The 18,425-nt window shown below is 43.7% G+C and overlaps 1 long non-coding RNA gene across 1 annotated transcript; it reads left to right on the top strand.

Moving 5' to 3' along the window:
• Positions 1 to 14,403: 14,403 nt before the first annotated feature.
• LOC139838559 (uncharacterized) lies at positions 14,404 to 17,578 on the top strand. Its single transcript, XR_011755872.1, has 2 exons — positions 14,404 to 17,106; positions 17,180 to 17,578. It is a non-coding gene; the product is annotated as an uncharacterized lncRNA (long non-coding RNA).
• The last annotated feature ends 847 nt before the right edge of the window (positions 17,579 to 18,425 follow it).

Raw genomic sequence — 18,425 nt, 5'->3', positions numbered from 1 at the left:
CTTTGGGCCCTCTAACTTTGACTAGTTTAGAATATAGTGATGCCCGAGATCTAGTCGCGGGATTCTTAGAAGACGTGAATAGAAATGTTCAGTTGGATTCGAAACGTACTTGATGTTTCTTCAAGTAAAGTGTGGCTCATATGAAAAACATCGGAACTGTAACATGAGGTATGAGTGGATAAACATTTTTCTCCTAAATAGTACAATGCAATTTTATAGAAAAATACCACTCACTCGCAAGAATTCTAATACTACTGCAGATGAAATGGTGCAATAAAAAAAACTCAGCGGATAAAAATCCTACAAAATTCATATAGCATTCATTTGAATAAGACGAGCCATTGGTATTTTATAGTCTCATTTGATTTATAGGATAAGAAAATCATAAGAATAGAAATAGTATAGGATTGAAATGTCATAGCTACTTGAATCCTATCAAAAGATGAAGTGTGTTTGATTGTAGCAAAGGAATTTTTTCTCCATGAGGTATGACCTCATATTTTTCCTATAGGATTTACATACTACAAGATTCTTATAGAATTTGTTCCTATAGGATATGTTTCTATGAATCAAATAACATGTGTAGGAATTTTTTTTAATAGAATTGAAATCCTACACAATACACAATCTCTATAAAAAAATTATGAATCAAAGGAGCCCTAGGTTTCAAACATACTGTGTTGGACGTTGTGGCGAGATAGAGGCAGACGGTACGTAAAATTTCGACAAAGCTTGCCGGAGAAACTCATGTGGATCGGACTGAGCTATGCAAAGGAGATCCACTGGATAACTCTTTCCTTCGTTGAAGGGTCACTCCTTCCACTGCCGAAGTGACACGTGTGTATTCTGCTTAGGATTTACTCTTAAACATATCCATCCTTTTCCTTCTTTGCTCCAAATACGACCAGCCCACAAACAGAGCCTTTTTGCATCCTTGGCGCTGGATCACTGCGTAGTGCGTACCCACACGATCAACTTCACGTCTCGGACCAAATGTGCAAAATGAGATTCCGTGGACAGGATGAGAAGTAGGTGATCACACGCGTCTGGTTCTCCGCATCACACAACTGTAGTTTCGCACTGTTTTCCTGTTTCTTGGCTTCGATTGCACGGGATAAAAAAGTTGAAGCAACATCCGTGTGGTTTAGCTCTCGGATAAAAAGATGTCGATCCCGTCATCTTATCGTTTCTTTCGTGCATAACAATTATATTGTTAAAAAAAACCCATTTATGGTTAGAAGACGCACGAGAAAAATGGTGCATTTCAACATCATCCAGGACGCATCACCCGTATGCATTATTGCAGCAAAAGGACTGTTTATCGTCAATCTCATCCGCCCACACGGCGTCGTTTATAATCAGGAATTTATTCTGATTCATATGATCACGTAGCAGAAAACTTGGCGAGGTCCTGCCTAAGAGCATCTCTATCCTATACAGCATAAGGCCGAACCATAAAACACGGATATGGTGTACCGCATGAATGTTTTGGATAGTCCATCTTGCGGCACAGAGTGTGCGATATCTATTCTGCCGCGACACTTGATATACCACAAAACAGCAACAACAACACCAATACCAAAAACTCCAGCCACAACTTTTCTTGTTTCCTTACTTCCAACTTATTTTTCACCATTTTTTTGTTAGAGTATTCATTGTGTTTGGGTCCTTCATCATTATCCAGTTTTCCTCCTTTTTCTCCTTAGGCCCGATCTTTCTATCTTCAGATTCCGTCTCCTCTTCTCATCTTCTCATCTTCTCTAATTGCTTTCCACTTATTTCTTTTACCGAGTTGCTTCTTGTCGGCTAACTCGTTTTTAGCTTCCAATTGCTATTGCACCATTTTTTTGTTTGGCCTTCATCGTCTCCTCGATCTTCATTGTCAATCTTTCTTGCTCGACTCTTCTCTTTACCTCCAGCTTCACTTTTCTCCTTCCATCTGACCTCCCTTTGTTTCTTCCTCCAGTCAGTGCATCATCACTACCATCGTCAACCAAACTAATGGGAGCGCATTTTCATGGAGGAGCCTCTTGGTCCTCAATTTTCACTTCTCGCTATGTTCTAGCAACTTCCAAAAATGGTGACGGGAAAATGGTTTTTTTCATGCTTGCCTTGTACCTCTCTTGTGCAATAAGATCCTACATTCACACAACCGAGAAGGTAATGATAAGTACAAGACACAAATATCATGTGACATAGAACAAACGCACAAAAATATGCAAGATGAACTCACGCAATCATCAATTGTGCACCCACTAGGAGGTGCATTTCTCGCTTGACCAAACAACCACTCCAATGTGATCAATATTGCTAGATCGCATCATAATGGCCTTGGAGAGATCTCATTGTGCGGGTTGATGGTTCATTGGTCTTCAGCCTCAGCGGATGAAACTTGTCCTCAATTATTTGCCAATACTTCTTCCCAGCTTGATTCTTGCCAGTCACCGCGTATACACACTCTCACATGCCTTCAATACAGCAATGTTCTCCTTCTTCGTGTAATTCGTGAATAGTTTGGAGAAAACTTTTTTGCTGATTTGAGTGGCCTCAAATGATGCATCGTCCATCTCTTCAACCTCTTCAGCCTCATCAGCCGCATCAAACACTTCGAGTGGAGTGCGATGAATGCTGACCTCGCTCTTTGCCAACTCATGATCTCCATTTATTGCTCTTGATTTCCTCGTTAAAATATTCATTTCTGCATAAAAAAATAAATAACAAGTAGATTTTTATATCTTTGCAATAATGAGAGATTAGTGTTAGGTTCAAAGAGATACTTTCATCATGATGGTGAGTGATATCCAGTTAAAATAGAGATAGAGATGAGTGTTTCTACCACTTACCAGTTTACGTATCCGTGCCGATTTGCCTCAGGCCATTGTGAGCAGTTGGAGTCCGGGAGGGGGTTGCGGATGTCGCGGAAGGGACATCCGGAGGGGTGAAGGGCCACATATATCCACCCGCTTCATCTTCAGGGCGGCCCGTTCGATGATTTGGGCCGCACCCGGGGCGGTGGCACAGTCATAGGAAGGCCGGAACATGTTGCTGCCTTAGTCGTATGAAGGCCAGAACCTACCGCTGCCATAATACCCAGAACGTGAGCGCCTTGCCGTCGGGAGTTGGGGGAGCGACGGAAGACACCAACTGGGCCCACGCGATGATGCACTAGTGCGGCGAGGGAGGGGTGCCGGACTCCATGGTGTCGATCAGGAGGCGCGGGGACAAAGAACGGCACCGCGGCAAGAGATCTGCAGAAGCTCGTGCGCTACAAGCAGAGAAGCTGAAATATGTTTGAGCCAAGTAGAACACATATGAGGGTAAGTGAAAACCTATCTCTTGAAACTGCGTATATCTAGGTTTTCTGACCGCATTTTTAGTTTACATGAAAAATTCACATTTTTTAGGGATTTGCTCGAGTTATTTTATATACCTAAGAATAACTCTAGCAGACACCTCAAACCGTAAACCCATATACGGTGATGGAGGGTACCCCAAACGTTGTTTGCGGCCTGAAAAACGCCGTGCATACCAGACACCGCAAAAGGAGTTCCTAACACAATATATTCACTGCCCTGGCCCACAGTCAGGTTTTATTTTTATTTTTTCCCTCTTCTTCAACCTCCCGTCGGCTGCCGTGCTCCGCGCGCCTCCCGCTCTCGTGACCCGCGCCCGCCTCACCTGCGTGCGGCCCGAACTCAGCCATCCGTGCGCGCCTGCCCCGCCACCGCCCGGCTGCTCCGCCCTGCCCTTTCCCGATGCATGCAAGGGACCTTCCTGGCGAGCTCAGCCCGCTACTGGCGCCGCCCAAGTGGAGGTCGACCACCGACAAGCTCCATCCCCTCCATCTTCACATCCAATTTTGGCCGGATTCCGGCGACTTCGGCGAATTTTGGCCGACTCTGGCGCCCGTACGAGGACCGTTGGGCTGAAATTTTCTTCACGCCAACGCGGAAGTGGGGATGTGGTTCGTGCTCGGAAGGTTACACGAAACTTGATAGTTGGGGTTTCCGCAAAGCGAAACTGGATAGATAAAAAAAATCCAGATGGGGGCTCAATAGACCTATCATTTTTTTCTTTCTCTAAAACGGTAAAATGGTACTCCCTCCGTTCCAAAATTGTAAGGCGCCTAATCTTTAGTCAAAAGTCAACATCTTGTAAGTTTTACTAAATTTATACGAAAAAAATATGAGTATCTATAATATCAAATGGATATTTTCAGAAACTATACTTTCTGGTGAATCTACAAATATTGATTTGGAATTATGAATGTTTATATTTTTACGCGTAAATTTGGTCAAACTTAAAATATATTGACTTTTGACTGATTTTTAGGTGCTTTACATTTTAGGATGGAGGGAGTAGTTACTATGCGAATGTGGCTCGATAGAGTGTTTGCTGGAATTGCTCAAAAAATGGTAAAACGACCGTTATTTTGGTTGGGTCTCCTAGAGGTCACCCGATTCCCCGCGACCAGACTAGGCACCTCGAGCGCATGTTGGTTCACGCAGCTGGTAAAATAAAAACAAGGGCTCACACACACACACACGTCTGCCATGGCGCGGGCACCGCTGCCGGGGACACGGCAGCCGGTTTGCTGGACCAACAGAAACCGGCGATGGAGAAGCTCCATCGTCGTGGACGTCCGCGTGGTGCTCGGCACCGAGGACGACAAAATAAAACGGTGCTTCCGTGTTCCCATGGCTCGTGGTTTCCGAGCTCGCCTCCACCGACGAGACACACCGATTCCACTGTCTTTACTTTAGAGTTTACGCACTCTATTTTCGTTTTTTTTGTCTAGTGTAGACAATTACGTGTCATAATTAATCCGCGGCACTAACCTCTGCGCTCAGACAAGGGGTGTCTGGTTAGAATCTGTGTTCCCGACATCGTGATGGCCCCTGATCCTTATCCATGGGCTGGCGGGGCGGACTTGTTCAAGCCTATCGCGCTGGACTAGCTCAATACTTAGATTCGAAAAGATTTTTCCTCTGTGGTGTGTATATTTTCCACAAGGCTTATGTGGTGTATGATAGTACTATGTACTATCGTGTCTCAGTATAGGGGGGAGGATTGAAATTTATGAGTCGTAGGTTTGGTCGGAAACTCTGGAACACGTTCCATGGTTCCAGACCGAGCGAGCTAGGTCGACTAAACGCGACCTTCCTCCCTTCCTTGTAGCTGCTGAGGTGCCTCTCTCCGTCGTGGGAAGTCAAAATTTCACCGGTGCCTCGCGAACGCGTCGACGGTTGGAGCCGGCCGCTGTGACCGGGCCGCCGGCTCGTGCGTAGAACATGCATGGGTCGACCGATCCACTGAATTCTATCCACACGGCAGGTTGCTCGGAACCAAACACATCACGGCCGGAGCCATCGCCCAAAAGTCACGTCCGTCCGGCCCGGCTCGCCGATCGCCGTCGTCTTATAAAAATATCGAAGCGATAAGGGCGAGTCGAGGGCATATTCCTGGGAGCGGGCGCGGAAATTCGACGAAAGCGACCGGCCACGATGGCCGCACCTCGCCGGCGCGGCGCGCCAGAAAATCATGCAGTGCCGCGCGCGAGCCGGATTTTCCCGCGTTTATTTTTGGGTGGACCACGGCTGGGGAACGTGGTCTGCGCGGACGGCGACGAGCGAGAGCACGTGAAACGAAAATCCTTGGTCGATTCGGTCGAGCGGATGAGGTGATGGGGATCCATCGTGCAAAAACGAATACGGGTCGCTGTTCCGGCGGGATCTCTCGGCCCCGATGTAAATCTGCCTGTCTGTCGTCGCTAGATGGATGGATCGATCGGCGCGAATCCGCATCTGGAAAACTCTGGGGACGCGCGATGAGCTTATCTGCCTGACCATGTGAGTGAGATCCGGGCGCCGGCGGACGTGAACGCTAGCTGCGTCATCCGATCGTTATTGCCGTATGGCTGCGGTGCGGTGGTGGCCGGTGGTGGAGTCGGGCAGATCGCCGGCCGGTGTTGCGTTCGCAGCGGGCAGTTTGGCCCGTGGGAATGCTGGGGAGACGTGCAGCTTGGTTTCTCTCTTTGAATCCGAGTCAACACGGGTGGACCTAGGCTTCCTTTCGAATAATTGAGCAGGTGAAAACGCAAGAGGATGGTTCATGGATGAGGGCGAAGCACCAACGTATAGACCAGAGCACGGAGAAAGGATTGATCGGCTCAGCTGGGTACGCATGCAACTCGTAGTGGACAGAGATCATCGGATCGAGGAGCAACGTGTAAAACTCGTTGGCTGATGACATGATCCGGTACGTACATCGAAAGGCGCGCACTTCCATCACCTGCAGTCTTGCACGGAAGGTATTGCGAAGCGGCCGGCAGCCGGTTACCAGTCGCGTCGCATTCCGTTCCATCACAGGCGGCCGCCCGCCCTTCCTACAACTAGGCTGACGAGAGACGACTGACGGCTCGACGGAAGGTTCGGTTCAGGTACATGGCCTTTCTGAACTAACGGAAGGAGGCATATATATACGTAGCCATCGTCATCTTCTTCTTCCTTTCACTACTTTTCGGATGAGCTGAGCCAATGATGTGGTGTGGTGGGTGGGATCGAGCGAACGCAGATCCGGCAATCTCACCGATTGGATTTGGCGCGGGGAAGGTGGTGAGCGACCGACTGGCGGGCGGGAGCTGGAACCTGGAACGCGGCACGGCAGGCGAACTGGCCTTTCTTTAAGCTTTCTTCGTGTTGTCGGTTTGGCTATGGTTTGGTGGTCAGCTGTATGGATAGACCTACAGATTTTGTGATATGATTACGTCACGTCTCCCATGGGTTCATACGCAGGTCGATAGTAGGCAGATAAAGGAGATGCATGTAGAGCTTCTGTGTGCAGAGTACTAGAGTATATATAAACAGCATGGTAGATGGGTCTTTTCTCCTCACCCTCGTGTAGTTTCCAATGCATATTTGCCAGCAAAAATACAGGAATATTTGACACTAAGATTTCGTAGGAGAGGCCGGTAGCCGGCAGATGACCCTTACAAACAGAGACGACAAGCAGGCCAAGATTTCGTAGGAAGAAAGGGGCCATATTTGACACGTAAAGCCGTGAACCAGAACTGTGCTTGACTCCAGCATCTTCGCTATGCAGATATTTCGGCCTGTTCAGATATTATTGGGCTTACGAGATGAAAGGATTTCATCTAGCCCGTTTCTTAGAACTGGGCCTCGGGCTTCACCGATTCCTCGGTTGGAAATGGGGGTAAATCCTATACACCGAGCAGGTCGGCTTCTACTGCGCGCCGCACACCTCTCGCGCACGGTATGGGCCGGTCTGGTCGGCCCAGTTCGCCTATTCTTTCTGTTTTCTGTTTCTGTTTCTTTTTTTTTCTTTTTTCTTTTTTTTTTCTTTTTTTTTTCTGTTTCTATTTCTTTTTTCTTTTTCTTTTTTGTTTTGTTTCTTTTATGTTTATTTTTTGTTGAAATTTGAAAATAGTTTAAATTCAAAATTAATTTTTTTTCAAAATTCAAAAAATGTTTAAATTTTAAAAACGTTCAAATACAAAAAATGTTCGAATTATAAAAATGTTCAAATCTGAAATTTGTTCGAATTTGAAAAATATTCAAATACAAAAATGCTCAAATTATAAAAGCGTTCAAATTTGAAATCCGTTCAAATTTGGAAAAATGTTCAAATTCAAAAAATGTTCATAACAAAAAATGTTAATTTTTGGAAAATATAAATTTTATAGATTTCAAAAAAAATTTCAAATTTCGAAAAAAAATAAATAAATCATGATCTGAACATTTTTGAATTTTCAAAAATTTCGAATCTGAACAGATTTTCAAATTTTGTTCTCTGATTTTTTTTAAAAGTTAGATATTGAAAAAGAAAAAATATTAACAGAAAAGAAACTTTAATGGGCCGCGGCCCAACCCACCGACCTGGTCGCTAGGGTGTGCGGTGCCCGGTAAATGCCGACCAGGTCGGTGCACAGCAGCCCCCGGAAATGGGAGCCTAACCATCACCCCATCGCTATGGGGAAACCCCTTCATGGGCTTGGCCCATTAGTTTGTTATTTCAAAAAAAATCAGATTCGAAAATTTGCTTAGATTTCCAATTTGCCAAGATTTGAAATTTGCTTAGATTTAAAAATTGCCCAGATTCAAAATTTTCTCAGATGTGAAATTTGCTAAGATAAAAAATTTGCTTACTTTAAAAATTTGTTCGAATTTGAAATTTACTTAACTTTAAATTTTGCTCCACTTTAAAATTTGTTAAAAAAAGAAAAAAAACAGAAAAAAGAAAAAATCGAAAAGAACAAAGAAAACCCGAAAGAAAACCAAAACCCAAGAAAACTAGAAAAGTTGACGAAAACCGTAAAAATCGGGCCTACAGCCTCCGAGCAGGTTAATGGCACGCGGCCCAAAAACGCCTCGCGGGTGATGAATAGGAATTCCCGTTGGAAATGGTGATTCCTATACATGGCTCATTAGCGACTGTTAATAGGGTACGCACGCACCACGGATACCTTGAGCCACGGCCCAATATCGCACCAACAACTACTAGTGTTATGTGTCGGTTTATTTTTGGTTCTAGTCATGTTGGTTCTTTTCGGTTTTATTTGGTTCTTTTATTTTTTCATTTTCTTTCCTTTTTTTACTAAAAAACATAAACATTATGTTTAAAAATATCAAATTTTGAATTTGCTCAGTTCTGCAATTATGCTCAGATTTGAAATTTGTTCGAATTCACTTTTTCTGTTTTGAAATTTGCTCAGTTTTAAAATTTTGTCCAGTTTCGAAATTTTGTCAAATTTAAAATTTATTCTATTTTTAAATTTGCTTAGTTTCAAAATTTGCTTGAATTCAAATTTTGATCTATTTTGAAATTTGCTCAGTTTTAAAATTCTGTTCAGTTTCGAAATTTATTTCAAATTCAAATTTTGTTCTATTTTGAAATTTGCTAAGTTTCCATTGGAATTTGTTCAAATTCAAGAAAAAGGTGCAATTCTTATACAGCCTCGAGCATGTTAATGGCACGCGGCCCAAAAACGCCTCGCGGGTGATGAATAGGAATTCCCGTTGGAAATGGTGATTCCTATACATGGCTCATTAGCGACGGTTAATAGGGTACGCACGCACCACGGATACCTTGAGCCACGGCCCAATATCGCGCCAACAACTACTAGTGTTATGCGTCGGTTTATTTTTGGTTCTAGTCATGTTGGTTCTTTTCGGTTTTATTTGGTTCTTTTATTTTTTTCATTTTCTTTCCTTTTTTTTACTAAAAAACATAAACATTATGTTTTAAAATATCAAATTTTGTTCTGTTTTGAAATTTGCTCAGTTCTGCAATTATGCTCAGATTTGAAATTTGTTCGAATTCACTTTTCTCTGTTTTGAAATTTGCTCAGTTTTAAAATTTTGTCCAGTTTCGAAATTTTGTCAAATTTAAAATTTATTCTATTTTTAAATTTGCTTAGTTTCAAAATTTGCTTGAATTCAAATTTTGATCTATTTTGAAATTTGCTCAGTTTTAAAATTCTGTTCGGTTTCGAAATTTATTTCAAATTCAAATTTTGTTCTATTTTGAAATTTGCTAAGTTTCCATTGGAATTTGTTCAAATTCAAGAAAAAGGTGCAATTCTTATAGAAGGAGATTCGAACTCTAGTCTTTGTGTACTAGCCAAGCGGAGCTGAAGCCTCTGAACTGTTGCTCATATCTTGTTGCATGTTAGAGATAGCTTCTATTTATTTTCGGTGAGCGAATGAATTAATGAGCCGGCCCACCAGGAAGCGGGCGCGGGGAGCTGTGCGTGCATCGGTTAATCCCGCACACACCATTGGAAATGGCCGGAGCTTATCTTGTGCCCTATCTTGCGTGGCAACCGAAAGTTCCTGCCCCAACATCTTCAATTTGTTTGCGAACACTGAGCAGTAGTATGATGATCCACTACTATACTCTCGCCTGTAAACCACTTTACAGGAATAACGCTTTATTGATTTAAACACATCAATACGAAGTGATCCCGGATGAAATTCGGAACATAATGTAAAACACGCTGGAGTTCATACACGTATGCCTACGGTCGATCGCGAAGGCCTTGCCATGGACATACAAGCTAGGGAAGTGCGCGAAACCCCAATCACCGCGACATAAAGTATTTTTTTGTAAAACCACAACTAGTGAGACATGGTGTTGTAGGAGGTTCAGATCAAAGGTTTGACTCATCTAGCGGCATCCTGACATGTTGGGTCGTTACATTAGTGCATGGTGCAACCAATGGTGGAGCTACACCATTTGAAACCAGGAGGGTGCCACAACAGATTAAAAAATCATTCTTAGGGGTACATATGATGAAAAAATGCTACTCCCTTCAATCCATAATAAGTGCAGTGGTTTTAGTTTCAACTTAAACTAAAACCATGATGTTTGTTATGGATTGGATGAAATATTTTGCAACAAAATACTTATCTAGGAGGTGTCTTGTGCATCCCTATAACTAGCCATGGATCCACAACTGGGTGCAACTCCAAATTTTAGAGAAGACTTCAAATGCTTTAAAAATCATATAAGTACAATTATTACCAGAAATGATTTTCTCGTGAATGCATTTTAGGATGTAATAGACCCCTCTCCCCTTATGCTAAACATCGATGTTAAATACAAATTTACGTGGTCGGATTATTTTTGCAAATAAAAAAACTTAATAAACACCACAAAAATCATATCAAACAATTATCTATCCAAAAACATAAATATCTTAATACATTCTAATCACGAGTGTGACAAACATATTATTGATGAAGTAGCAATATATGTTTAATTGTTTAAATATGTACCCAAAACTATTCAACCAGTAGCGAGGCCAGTAGAGTGTAAGAGTGGGGGCCTGAACCTAAGATTTAGCCCAACCCATATGTTAGCTAAAGAAATGAATGAAAAGGAGAAAAACAGGCTAGAGAAATGAATAAAGGGAAAATCTAAGTGAAAGCGCCGCACCACTAATCTTCTTGTACGGCGGTAGCTTTTTTGCATGCGTTGCCTATAGGAGAGAGCACATGCATGCATGTAGCAACTAGGTGGCATCATCGCATTAATTACTAAATTTGAAATTTCAAAATGATTTATCTTCTAAACCGTTATTCCGATTATCGATCTGTTTATACCGCTAAGTTCGTATCGACGAGAGCTTCAAAACTAGATCCCTCGCTGCTATATTTTGATGACTTTTTTTTCGCCGTACTAGTTGCCAGATTAATATGAACAACTACCATAATAAGTACTATACTATTTGGGAACAAACATCTTTTTTGTGAGAATTTTGGGAAAGGTTGGAAATTAACATGACGGCGACACGTGTGTGCTTTGGATGGTTTAATTTTCATGGATCTTTTATGTGTGCAATTTTGGTGCCCTCTAGAATTTAGGTGGTAGGTTTGGCATTTATGTGGTGTTGCCACGTGTGCAGTTTAAACCGTTTCCTTTCAGTGGAGCTCTCGTGGCGAGATACTCTGGTGAGTTCCTGGTGTGGCTGTAGGCTCGACAAAGCTAGGATGATGGTGGGCCACGGTGGGGTAGGAACTTGCAGGATCTGTCATTTTTACTTGCGCGGTTTCAAGTTCGAAGAATCGAGAAGGGATTCGTGGCATGGTTGGATGCCTCCGCTGTCCGCTCCGACACGTTTCTCTATTTTCTTCTCCGCGATCCAATCCATTAACCCCTCTCTACTCAGCCGCCGCCTCCCGTGGAGAGCTCCTCCCTGGCTGAAGTCTCCCTCCACCTCCATGGCTGCACAAGTAGGGCGCAGCTCCTCTACAGTACTGGCCTTACTGTACATGTACAGTAATTCAAAAAATCTGCCGTCCAGTTTAATCTAACGGGTCTCCTGCCATTCATCGGTGGACACCGGATTAGAAAAATAATTCCTGTGTTTAAGGTGGTATGGAGGGAATATCACATATATCTTCCTTTTGGCGCCAAATGAATTACGTGAGCACTGCAAACTAGCGCCAAAAAACAGAGCAGGATCATCTCCTGTAGATTAAGGATCAATTGGCTAAACAGCTGCATCATAGCACATCTCTAGTTCTTCCTCCAAGTGACATGAAAACAATACGCGTAACTGGGATTTGGGATGCCTCGTCGTTAGCAGCAACACGTGGCCCTTCTTCGCAGCCAAACGTCCTTCCTCGACACCTCTCCAAAGCGACAGCGACACGCTGCCCTTCCTTGACACCTTGTCGCCGGTAGTGACACGCCGAGTATCTCCACCAGCGGCCCCCATGCATAGCTATTTAGGGGCCGGTGTTGTTTTTTGTCTCACACCGACACGGGTTCAAGCCCAATAGAAGCGCCGGCAACCCCATACCGGCTCCTGGGCAAAGGGCGCGAGCGCACCGACGCCAAGTGACACGGCGGGTTTCGTGGGTGAGGCCACCTTGTCAGGCGATGGGTCACATTAAAAACGACGCGTGCTGGACGGTCACCGGCGTCAATAGCATCGCTCGGAAACCGAGGCGGCGACGAGGATGGCAGTGACAACTGGCCACGCGGCATTCACCCACCTTCCTCACGCGCTTTCAATGCACGTCCGCCGCCGTTAAAAACCCACCGACAAGCTGTTCTTCTCTCCCATCATCCAATTCTAGCCGCCAGTCGCCGCCACCAATCTCTCAGACGCCGCACGACACATCCACCACCACACAACCACCTCGCGATGGCACATAATGCCGAGTCCAGGCATGTACAAATTTGGCGCAACTGATGTTGTACAGTGCAGGCTGGCCGGCCGGCCGGCCATGTAGACCTCGTCGATTGCTGCTGCCGCTGGTGCCGGCCGGCCGTGACAACTGGTTCCGTTGGTGCCGATCTTATACGGTCAGCAATCAACAATATTGTTGCGAGTGCAGCCCATGCAAGTTCACCAATGGCCGCCGCTCTTCTGAAATACTATAACTTGCGAGGGAGCTGCCTCTGCATGTACAAATTATTTTTCGCGAAAACGCAAAAGCCTTGCGTTTCGATGCATTGATAGATAAAGAAGAGTTTATGTACAAGTCCGAGTACGGACACAACACGCCGTACAACTCGACCCAAGAAAAGGAAAAGACTAAACTAGGGGAGTAACTGGCGCACGCCCCGGGCTCCCGCGTTCGCCCATTGCCGCGCCTCGGCCACGATGTCGTTGAATAAGGAAGTCACCGAGGGACGTGCGTTGTCGAAGACTGCCGCGTTCCGGTGTTTCCAAATCCGCCATGCCGTAAGCATGATAATCGACGAAGTGCCTTTGCGCAGTTGGCGAGGGACGGTCCGCACCACTAGCGACCACCACTCCGCGAAGTCGCCCTCGATGAGTTTGTTTCTAATCCGCATGTACAAATTTGGCGCCTAAGTTTGTTTCTAATCCGGTGTCCATCGATGAGTGGCAGGAGGCTCATTAGATTAAATTGGACGGCAGATTTTCTAAATTACTGTACAGGTACAGTAACACCAGTACTGTAGAGGAGCTGCGCCCGCACAAGTAACCATCCCACCACCAGAACACCGGAGACCCGCGCGAGGAGGCCGATGACGGCGTGCCGTTGACCAAGGCAAGGCTTCGCAGGCGGAGGAGGCCGATGCGGTGTCGCGCCGTGCCGGCGAGGAGCAGCATGGGAAGAGGTCTGAGTTGGCCGGGATTGTAGTGACAGCGGCTGCATTTCGTTCCCGGAACAGAGGGAGAGGGTTAGCGTCGGTCGCCGAACCGCTGCCCCGCTGAGCCGCCCCTCCCAAGTTTAGCTGCGGCGAGTTACGGGCGCGCCATGGCTGGGGCTCAAGGGCCGATTCTATGCCCCGTGGAGCCGCCGCTCCCGCTGTTACGGGCGCGCGACGGCGAGGGCTCAAGGGCCGCACCTCTACCCCGTGTACGTAGCCGCCACTCCCGCGTGCTACGGGCGTGCGACGGCGGGGCTCACATACGATGATTTGAGATCGCGGCGACCGGGGGTTGCGGCGTGAGACGATGGCGACTCGAAGGCGCGGAATAACAGCTCCTCTAGCCTCTCTCTTAAACAGCGCGTGGTGGTGCGTGACCGCGCCGCGAGTTGCTACTCCTGACAATAGCGACCATGGAGTGCGGCGCCGGGGTGACGTATGCAGAGCATGACAGCGGAGGCTGTAGGGGGCACAACAGCGGCAGCTCTAGGATGCGCAGGGATTGCTGCTTGAGGACTCACCTCCTCTCCTTTTTCTGTGCAGCGATGGCAGATTCGGGTTCACACAGGTTTCGGCAGCATCTTCCCTACCTCTGCTTCCCCTCTTAATTTTTTCCACCAAGCGTTCATAATTCATGCATGGACAGAGCCATCATATGATTATTAGTTACCTGGTTGCTTTGTAATTGGTAGTTTCAATTTAGATGCAATTCAGTTTGGTGTTTGATAATCTGGCCCGGCCCTCAGTTGATTTCTCAGCTTCAAATACAGCTAAATAGTATTTTGTTATACTTTGGAGTAACAATCTGCGATATGTTCTTACATTTAATCTTTAAAATACATTTATGTTTTTCTCTATGTTGTCCTGGCTGTTTGGGAATCAGTTACTTTGTGTTGAATAAATCAAGAAGATGCACACAAAAAAAGTGCGGTCTCCTCTATGTATCTCAGACATTTTCTAGAAAACACACATGACTTTTAGCACCTTTAATCTACAAAGTACATGTATCCTCTTCTCTCATTAGTTCAGATGTATTATGGAGATAAGATCTTCCTCTATGACCATGTTTTGGTTTGATACATGCAAATTGCAGACACAGTGCGGTAGAGCCACGTGTGTACACAAATGTGGCATTCAGTTCGTGGACCACCGGCAAGGGGACTCCAGGTGACACATTACTCATTTCCTCCTCTTCGTCGATCTGGTGTTCTCTCTCTCCCACCTTTTATTTTCTCTTATAAGTTCATTCCAATGAACACCACCAGTTGACCACAATGCAATTTTTTCCTTACATTCATTCTAGGTTTGGTATCTCAATCTTACAATAGCGCCAAACACACGAGCAAGTTTGCCAGGTCTGTCCTGATGGTCTTCATCTCTTTTAGTTCTTGGTTGACATGCGTCGTGTCAAATCGGAGAGCTTGGTTAGTTTGTTTCATGTGCATCAGTGAACAAAATTGCATTCTACTTCTTGACTCTTGAGCCTGTAGTTAAAAGGAATTGATTTATTTTGGTCTCAAATCCTGCATAGATATTTATTCCATGCACTGATATTTTTTATTGGTCCTCAAGATAAATCATCTGGTTTTGAACTTATTTTAGCTGCCTTGAATATTGATATGGTTTTACTGACTAAATCTTACAAAATGCTCCTCAAGATAAATCATCTGGTTTTGAACTTATTTTAGCTGCCTTGAATATTGATATGGGTTTACTGACCTAATCTTACAAAATGCTACATTGCATGGAGCAGATGTTCTTAGTGTCCCTGTCCAAGCCACTGTAAAATAGTTGAGTGTTATTTTATAGGTCTATATGATTATCAATATGATGAGCTTTCAAACATCTTTATAAGGAGAACTTTGATCCTCTGCATCGTACTCTATCAATAATAACTTGTAGCATGTGTCATCTAGAGATCTTCAAACAACCACAATTGTTTGTCATAACCGATTCTACTTTTTTAATACAAGAAAGTTTTTTCTTTGCTGCTTCTGAATATTTTGTATATGAATTGATTCGGAGAAGGAATCCATATGTCTGGTGATGTCCCTACAATCTTTATTTTCGTCTATAATCTGTATTGCCGGTACTGTTGTACTATTCAGCAAGAAATTTAACCCTTTGTCGAATCCAAGATTAAAATAAGTGTGGCTGTAGTAGTATATGTGATATTTATTAATACATCGGTGGCAGATTGAGAACGTTGTTGCCCAAGAATTCACTATTCTTCTTAACCAATGATTTCTTGTATAGAGACAACGGCCCTCGCAAATTGAAAATACTAATTTGTTAAGAATCAATCGAATTGAAGTCATAGTGTCATCGTTAGCTGGAATCGATATATTCACGAGATCTGGGTCGCAATTTATATCGACTAAAGAAATATATGTATTGCCGGTACTGTTGTACTATTCAGCAAGAAATTTAACCCTTTTCGAATCCAAGATTCAAATAAGTGTGGCTGTAGTAGTAATACATCGGTGGCAGATTCAGAAAAATCAGGAAGCGTATAGATAAGTTTGGGGAATATGACATGGTAACCTCCTTTCACGTACTACTACAAGATGACATCAGAAGATGTCAAATGTTTTTACACATTCCTTATCCTCCGTTTTCTATCACACCTACAGTGTCCGTTGTAATTTAACATGAAAGCATCATTTATTCTTGAACTACTGACAGGCGCAACGCTGAAGAATGAATTGGTTGGCATGAGGTTACTGTTCCTTTCTAAGAAGTGGTTGCTCTCCTTTATTTATGAAGACATTGATCTTTTTAGCATATTTATTTTATTGTTTTTAGATGTTTTAGGTTGTTCAGACTTGAGATAAAAAGTAGCTACTTATTTGGAACCCCAAGCTTGATTTCCACCTTTCCCATGTCAAACAATCTGACGACTCGATATGAGAAGAGAGGACGTTACTTGGTAGGCTCTAACTCCAGAGCTTTTTTGCAATCATTTTAGCGTAAATCTCATAATGACCTGAGGACATCGATGCAAAATTAAATCTACATTTCCCTCTTGGTTGAACTAAATATGGCAAGTAGGCAGAAGAAGCGACCAAATTGAAAATTTCTCAATAGAATTTTGTTATCTTAGGTGCTTACTCTCCAGGTGCGTCATTTTAGTTAATTTCTATGTGTAGCATTATGGCACATGTAAGTAAGCAGCTGGTGAAATTTTTATGCTTACTAGCAATATGTGGTTTTTCATGTGAATAGCAATATGTGCTTTACCAGCACACTTCCACATGCAGATTGTTGAGCCGATCATCCATGTCAGTGTTGCCCTGCGGTAGGGCATAGATGGTTCAGCTTTAGGCTAGAGCTGCAAAGGCTCTCTACTCCTCAAACTCCAAGCAGGCTCAAGGTCCTAGTGAGACTTCAACTCTGCCGCCGCCCATGGATCTCACGCCATAGAGTACATCATCGTCAGCATCCGCTATCAATGAGGTATGTCTTGATGGGAAAAAAGTCAATGAGGTATAATTTGACAGTCTTAGCAGTCTTTTTGGATTTCTGACAGACAATATGTTGCTGTTGTCGACTGGCTCCGATGCCACTGAAGGAATAAAGCGCAAGAGTGTTGGTGCTAGCCAGAACCCAACGTCGAAGAAGGGGTTGCATTTCTCGGATAATGACTAGGTTACACATGTTCATGTGCTTAATATATGAGTCGCATGGGATGTGAAGTGTAAGATGCTACCGTTTCTGATGTATGTAAGCTGCTTTTTGGCTGGTGTGTGCAGCCAGCAAGCTTTGTTATCGGCCCTGTTTTCTGTTGTTTAAGGTCCATATAGTGTGTCGGCTACACTCATTTTCACCAACTGGAAGCCATTTCTCACAAGCGGTTCTTGCGATGACCTGCATTGGTCTACAGCCGCTGTGTTAGCATAGTGACCGGATAAGAGCACAAGTTACTCAATAGGTGCGATCTCTAACAGGGGAGCACTTCTTAGTAGTAGTGGTACATGTGATCTGTTTGCTTTTGGACACCGTGTGCCAATGATGTATATGCATTTTTCAATTCAAGAACTTTATGATCTTCAATATATTTACTTTGCTGAGTTTACTGGCAAAAATATTTTGTTTTTGGATTTAGATGGTTACAATGTCATATGCATGTTTAGAGACTGGTACAAATCAAAGTTCAATAATTTCTTAATAAAGAAATTTCTGGTGATTTCACTATTTTACTTTACAATGTGTCATAGGTATCACCTACTATTATTTATGTAACATATTTGTAGTTAACTGGGGAGTGGTGTTTCGGAACATTGGTGCATATGTAAAGAAGGCAAGCTGTTGAAAGTAAAGAAGACAAAAAAACATGTGGCTGCCTATATTTTATGAAAGGTAATGCCTCTGCCAATTCACAATATTTATGTTTTTAGCTTCCTTTATTATCTGCTTTGCAATGGTAGTTGTTTTTCTCTATTGCAAGTGCACACACTAAGATGAAAACAATAGTGGAAAAATATAATTGTCCCATTTTAAGTTCAGGTTTAGTCTAAACATATATTATAATTTTAGTGGTGTATTCATATTTTTTTCACCAAATTGTTCATCTGTATACTGGCGCGGCGTGCCGCCACGCCGATCTTTGCTAGTAATTATACTTGGTTACCAGATAAGTTTTCCCATGTTTTTTAAGACATTGCAGGGTATTATGTTGTTGTTTTTCATCACACCATTTTCCAGGTTATAGTAATATGGTTTGCAGATGAGCAACCGATAATTACTATGATAATTGTACATAATTATTGGATAAA

This window comes from Lolium perenne, chromosome 3, assembly GCF_019359855.2.
Source record: "Lolium perenne isolate Kyuss_39 chromosome 3, Kyuss_2.0, whole genome shotgun sequence".
In the NCBI taxonomy this organism is placed as follows: Eukaryota; Viridiplantae; Streptophyta; class Magnoliopsida; order Poales; family Poaceae; genus Lolium; species Lolium perenne.
Note: the sequence above shows the minus strand (reverse complement) of the source record. Positions and strands in the feature narration are given on the sequence as shown.